The 6897-nt window shown below is 37.8% G+C and overlaps 1 pseudogene; it reads right to left on the reverse strand.

Annotated features, from left to right (window-relative positions):
- Window positions 1–320: 320 nt before the first annotated feature.
- LOC117102632 lies at window positions 321–1368 on the reverse strand (annotated as a pseudogene).
- Between the last annotated feature and the right edge of the window lie 5529 nt (window positions 1369–6897).

Genomic DNA, 6897 nt, shown 5'->3' on the forward strand with positions numbered 1-6897 from the left:
CATCTGGTGGTCTTTAGCGGCCGCCAATGGGAGGGTGGATGGACACCCAGCAGCACGAAAAAAAAAACAGCTGAACAAAGGGCGGATGAACTCCTCGGAGCCAACGGCCAACCATGCCTTAGTTTAAGGAGTAGATTTTTTAAAGTTTCATAAAATAACTTCAACTTTCTTTTTTCTCAAAATGTCCAAATCAAAGAGCTCAATCACCAAGCGCATAGAGGCTTTTTCGCATGATGCGCTCTACAAATATAACTATTATTATTATTTTAGTAGTACCGTTACGATGTAGTCTTATTATTTCCACAAATTCTTTCCCAAACTCATGTGCGTATTTTCAGTGTAGTATTTTCATAGTAGTGGTAGGAGCGTGGACGGTTGTGTAGGTCTGTATAGAATGGCCAAAATTCATAAAGGTGAACCTCTTTGCAGAGTAAAACTGCTGACGTTATAATATAAAAACCTGTTGAGAGAACTTTTCTCTTGTTTTCTTTCAGTAGCGACTTATCCTTCGGTAATGACACGATGTTTTGGTGATATTTTGATAATTTGCCTTCAAACTTTATTTATATTTACGGGACTGGAAGCTTGGGAACCAAATATACTCGACGTACTGCTGCATTAATTTGACAAAACAATGACTGTTCTTTCTCTTCTCTTAACCGACCAAACTATTTGATTATTATCGAAGAATTTCCTGTGGTTACATTAGATTTAACACCTACGTTGTCTGAAAATTGGTAAATCGGTGGAGCGTTGCATCTAATTACAAAATCCCGACCTGTCTATTTCATTCAGGGGCGGATTTAGGGGGGGGGGGGGCGCCCCGGTCCCGGCCCCCCCCCCCCCTTTGGGAGGGTAAAAAAAAAAGGTTAAAAAAAGAAAAAAAATGGAAAAAAGAAAAAAATGATAGCCCACGCCTCAAATGTTATATTCGGGCGTCCAGAACACAAAAATTTCGCGGGGGCATGCCCCCGGACCCCCTAGGACATTGTTGTCTCGATCAGCCCAAATTTCGGCCCCCACTTTCGGGCCCCCCAAATTACCACATTTACAACCACGTAATATGCCTCAATTTCACACAACGGAACGTCTTAATTTATACATACGTTGAAAATGCGATGCCTTTGGCAGCATGTTGTAAAATTCCGTACTTATTGTTCCCTAAACCTGTCTGATGTTTTGGAATGGTTGGACGTTGCTTTGTGTCCGAATCATTTCAGCGGCATGGATTGATTTCGCAATGTCATTTCTTGCTGGTGCACATTCGATGATTTTGCTTTCTATGGTGTCTGAAATGTAGCTGCATATGCCTCTAATACTTTGGTTTCCATAGTGCAGTTTAATCTGTCCGCTTCCTGATGTATTCATGTTTGTTGTAAAATTTGCTAGCTTCATTTTATGGCGGAGTTGGTTTTCATGTGAGATAACTTGCTATTCTTTATAACATCATCTGATGTTAATGAGGATCATTCCCACCATGTCAATATTAACGTAATTACAACTACGACACAAACATAAGGGCGGACTAACTTCATCTTGTTCAAAATACTTCGTATGTGTTAGGGTAGGTCAAGTACTCTTATCACAAGTACATCCTCTCTATCACAAATTTTCCACCTTGATCATAAACGAAAGGACAATAGGTGAAACCACATGCCATCTAACTGCATTCTCTGGATTGGATTGGATTGGATTTATTCGGCGTAAACACCAAGGATAGCCCACGAAAGTCTAGAAGAAGACTTGTTTCCAGTGGGGTCCTTCTGGTGGTGATTGGACAGTACACCGGGAGACAATTTCCTACTCTTTTCCGAAGAGTGTACTGTGTTCTTTGACGTGCACATGGCCCATAAATGCACACGGGACCAACGTCGTAAACGTCTCATCCGAAAGACGGTGCGCTATGTAACTTGTATTTCAGCCCTCCAGCTGAAACACAAGGAGAGGCAGCGATAGGAATTGAACCGGGGACCTAGAGATCTCCACGGTTCAGGGCGCACACAGTGGCTACCACCAGATGAGCCGACTGAGCTAAGCTGATCTCCCCATAATTATAATCAGGGCCCTGGACGCAGGGTTCCCGGAACGCCGCCCTCAGCGGCGAGTGCGAAACACAACTCAGGTTCAAAAGTGGAACCTGAAAATTGGATATGGTTTTGTAGTCAGATTTGCGAGAAAAAATTCAGTAGACCCGTATTTCTCGACTGAGACGTCAGTAGGAGCTGTAATTTGTATGGCAAGGAGATTGAGCAACCCTTCATTCGTATTAAGGGAATTTACGCCCAGAAACTTTGTAGTTATTAATATTTTGGTTATAATAGAAAATATTCATTTTTTGGTGACGTCACACTCAAATTAGTTAGCATGCATACGTCATAACCTAGATACGTCACCTTTTCCTGGTAAGGCAAAATTTCCCGGCGTGCTTTTTTCATGGATAAACAAACACCACCACTGCTTTGCACATGGATGCCTGGCCCAAGCCAGGGGTACAAGAGCCGCATTGTATAATACGGTACCTCTGCAAATGAATTATTCTTAGTTATTTTTTTTTTCTTATTTTAATTTATTTCTTCCGAAAGTGTACTTTCTATCACATATAATTCCACTGTCTTAGTTAGGATTAGGCTTAGTCTTATGCCTCATCGTCCCCCGCTACACAGTACATCAGGAGCCCCTCCCCATACAGTACAGACGTTTGCTAGGTAACAACGTGATTGCACCTTCCTTCCCAGGTGTTCATGTAACATTGACATAATTGTTAGCTAACCAGTTGTGTGTATTTCTTTGTGAAAATGAGTACCACGGCGTACTCATTTTCACAAAGCATTTGCATCCCCTCTTGGAAAGAGGGGTTCGAAATAATTGTCTCCATATCTTCGCTAATTAAATTAATCACAGTAATTTAGCTTACACTTATGAATTTAGAGAGCACTTAAAATGTGAAATAATCATTTCACTACCCGACAAACTCCGAACTTTATTCATTCATTAGGCCAACATAATAGTTTCATCTTGCTGTACTATTATACTCCAACATCACTGGCGCATGGTAACAACCAACTGACTGCAGACCATTTCTGGTCACACATTACTCTCCATAACACAGCACCCCCTAGTTCCGTCACCTCTGGATAGAATACAGTGACCCGGATACGACAAATGTAGATACCCACCCAAAATCAGACAGTCCCTAAGATCGATTTTTTGAAAATGTGTTCCCTGCATAGCCTATCAATTATAGGAAAAGCATATACCAGCCCAGAAACCCCACGCCTTTCAGCATGCCGTATCAAAGAATGTATACCCTTTAATGTTACAGGGGTAGATTTCAGCGGAGATTACGAAGATTCACACCCAAACTAGCCACCCTATTCACCTACTCTAGATCTGCCACTGTGTTAATATATTATATCTAACTACTGATTCACCCTTAACACCCTCATACTTAATTAATGGTCGCTTAGTAACCCCTTTACCCCATCTTCCGTTGGAGAAGGATCTTATCGATTATCCTGATTTTACAATTACACAGGCTAAGTTAGACATAGATAAGCGCAAACACATAGACAAATTGTTTGAAAACATATGGAAAAGGTGGCGTTACGATGCCTCCCTGCCTTGCGGGAAGACCACCAAGCAAATACTAAGAAAACAGTAAATAGGCGATGTAGTATACACACATTCATTCTGATACAGAGAAACGATTAAACTGGCATGATTTAGGTTATATCAAGGAATTAAACGTAGGTAATGACGGGTAAATTTAGATCTGCAGAAAAACTAAAAACGGAATCACAACCGCCTAATGCACCCCATTGAAATCAATTATGAACATATTGACAAATCAAAATATAAAAACACATCGAAACTAAAACAATCTACAGCTGACCGACCCCTACGCGAGACAAGCCAGAGATAGACAATTTAAATCTTATGTTTAAGTATTAGTTTTAGTTTAAGTGTATGTAACGGGTATAGACTATAACTGAAACATACTATAACATACAGAGTCAGTACAACAATGTATGTCAGAAAGTTGGGATGTTTATTCGGCAATTGTCCTATCCAAACTATCCTCTGTCGTATACAGCAAATATCATTTGTTTCAGTCTGTCTATAGTTTTTAAGTTCTTGGCATGGTTTTAGTGTCTTACATTCTTTTCCAGCTGATACTGCAAATTAGGATTACAACAATTGGTAACTCCATATTTGTGCTGCAAGTTTTCCCCAATCAGATGGTTTAGCTGCACTTCGCGCTTCACAGTTTTTGCATTGTTCCCTTGGGGTTTAATAGTATTTGACGTCCATTTTGTATTTTCTTTTTTCTCTCCTCATCATTATTGTTTTGAATTTTCTTGTGGAATGTTAACAATTGTTATGTTCAGCGTTTATCTTATTTTGCCTCTTCTCATCCATGATGATTACACCTCAATATCGCTTGTATCAAACATAGTTTGTTGTCTATACTAAGTCTCGGTAGAACCTCCAATGTGTAACGGTTATAGACTATAACTGAAACATACTATAACATATAGAGTCAGTACAAAAATGTATATGTCAGAAAGTGGAGATGTTTATTCAATGACATTGTTAATGTCACTAATGTACAAACCAAACTTGGCCGCCCCGAATGTCAGCAAAGCTGATGCTATCAATTGCATATCATAGATATTTAATTCTTAATACTAATAGTTGATGTATTGTTCTTTGTTTCATAGTTAACTATTAATCAGTACCAAAGTGAAAGTCCACTCTTTACCGTGATTAATATTTTATTACTCATATCTATGTTGTATGAGAACTTCACTTCAGACCAATGGCAATATCTTAAGACAAAACCACATCCTCTACCAAACATATATTCATTATGCTGTTTGCTACTTGTAGAATGTATACCACACCCATTTCATCTTGTACGTATTGTGTATGCTATAATGAATAAATTAGTCACTTGTTAGGTACCATACAGAACAGTTGTATGTTTCTTCTGTGTATTTCGACTTGCTTATACTTATTCAACAACATACCTGTTTGAACCTACCGATATCCGACAACAACGACGACGACGACAATAATAACCAGACTTATATTATGTACCGGTGTGTTTGTAAAACAGAACATAGGGCGTTTCCTCATTGCTATAATGAGAAGTGATGTTAAAAAAAAACTCATTTGAAAGTTTAGCGTAAAATAACACACGAAAAAAAAATGACATCTTTCAGAAATGTATGAAGTTAAAACACATGAAAACCAACTTCACGTCAGGGAAACTGAAATTATGACTGCTATTAGTATTCAAAATATGTAGAATTATTTCATAGTTTGATATGCACATCGTTGATATGGTCCTTGCCTAAGCAATATTTGAAAAAGGTACAAGCACGGAAAGTGACCCTGCGTGGCTCAGTGCATTTTTGGTTACAGTGATTAAAAGTAAAATTTAAATGCGTTTAACCAAGATGCAGCTGGTTTAAACGCTTTAGAAAACGCAAATTGCGATTATATAACTTAATGAAATTTCCCCCAAAATATTTAAATGGTCTTCATATTCACACCCACTCCAGATCGTCACCAACATTTAATTATTTCTTTATTGGACCATGAAAAATTATTCTGGAAATGTTCATTTAGATCCATTTATAAGTTTTTAGTAGATAAATATTTAGATCTGAGAGCTTAGCTATTTTAAGGACCCTGGAACTTACACTCTAATTTGGATCGTCACTAAGATTTAATTACTTCCTTGTAACATGGTTAAAGTTTCCAGATCAATTGATCTGTTTTTGGTATATATGGACATCTACAGTTAAATGGCCTTCATGTCCACACCATACTTCTGATCGTCCCCAAAATGTTCTCATTTCTTTATTGGACCATGACAAACCATTCGAAAAAGGATTTATTCAGATCAGTTGGTCAGTTTCTGGTATATCTCGACTAGGACGTTTCCATTTTAATGGTCCTCGTATCCACACCCTACACCGGATCGTCACCAACATTTAGTGATTTCTTCATTGGACCATAACAAACTATTCTGGAAAATGTCATTTGGATCAATTGATAACTTATTTGAGATATAGGTCTAGGACGTTAACATTCTAAAAGCCCTCAAATTCGCACCCTATTTTTGATCGTCAACATTTTATAATTTCTTCCTTTTAACCTGGTTAAATTTCCCAGAAATTTCCACTCAGATCAGTAGATTTTTGGTATATCTGCCCCCACCCCCTTTTCAGAACCCTCGATCTTAAATTATGGATACGCCACTGCCGCACCCCCCGTGACTGCAGCTATTGATTGCGATAAAAATGCTCCTGACCGATTATAATGTATTTAAAAATAGTTGTAGGTGTAGATCAGAAAACAGCTCTAGGTCTACTTACAGTATGTCATGAATTGTAAGCATTTACTTGCAACATGACCTACTATTGTATTGTATTATGTCATTGAACAATAATTATAATGACATGCTGATCGATACTAAACTGAAAATATCCAATATTTAAAGCTATTAAACCAACATTAATTTTTTTTACTGCATGGAAAGTCAATCTCATATTGTTGATATTTTTAAATTAAAATATACTGCTTCGCTTATGATCATTTAAATAGGCCTATGCGTGATTTTTCATTCCCTTAAAATAGTGGCTTTTGTTGTGTTTGTGTAAGTCAGGCAGATGTTTGAATGAACACAATTCGTTGATTCCTTTTTGTTATTATTAATTTGTTTAGAATCTGTATATACTGTACATAATTGTAACATCATCACGATTTCCTAATAATTTTAATTAAAAATATACAGCCTCGTTCATGAGCCTTTAAATATGCCTGTGCGTGATATATCATTCTCTTAAAATAGTGGCATTCGTTGTGTTTGTTTAAGTCAGGCAGATG

This window comes from Anneissia japonica, unplaced genomic scaffold (genome assembly GCF_011630105.1).
Source record: "Anneissia japonica isolate Jap-2015-1 unplaced genomic scaffold, ASM1163010v1 scaffold1489_len2284818_cov182, whole genome shotgun sequence".
NCBI classification, from domain to species: domain Eukaryota; kingdom Metazoa; phylum Echinodermata; class Crinoidea; order Comatulida; family Comatulidae; genus Anneissia; species Anneissia japonica.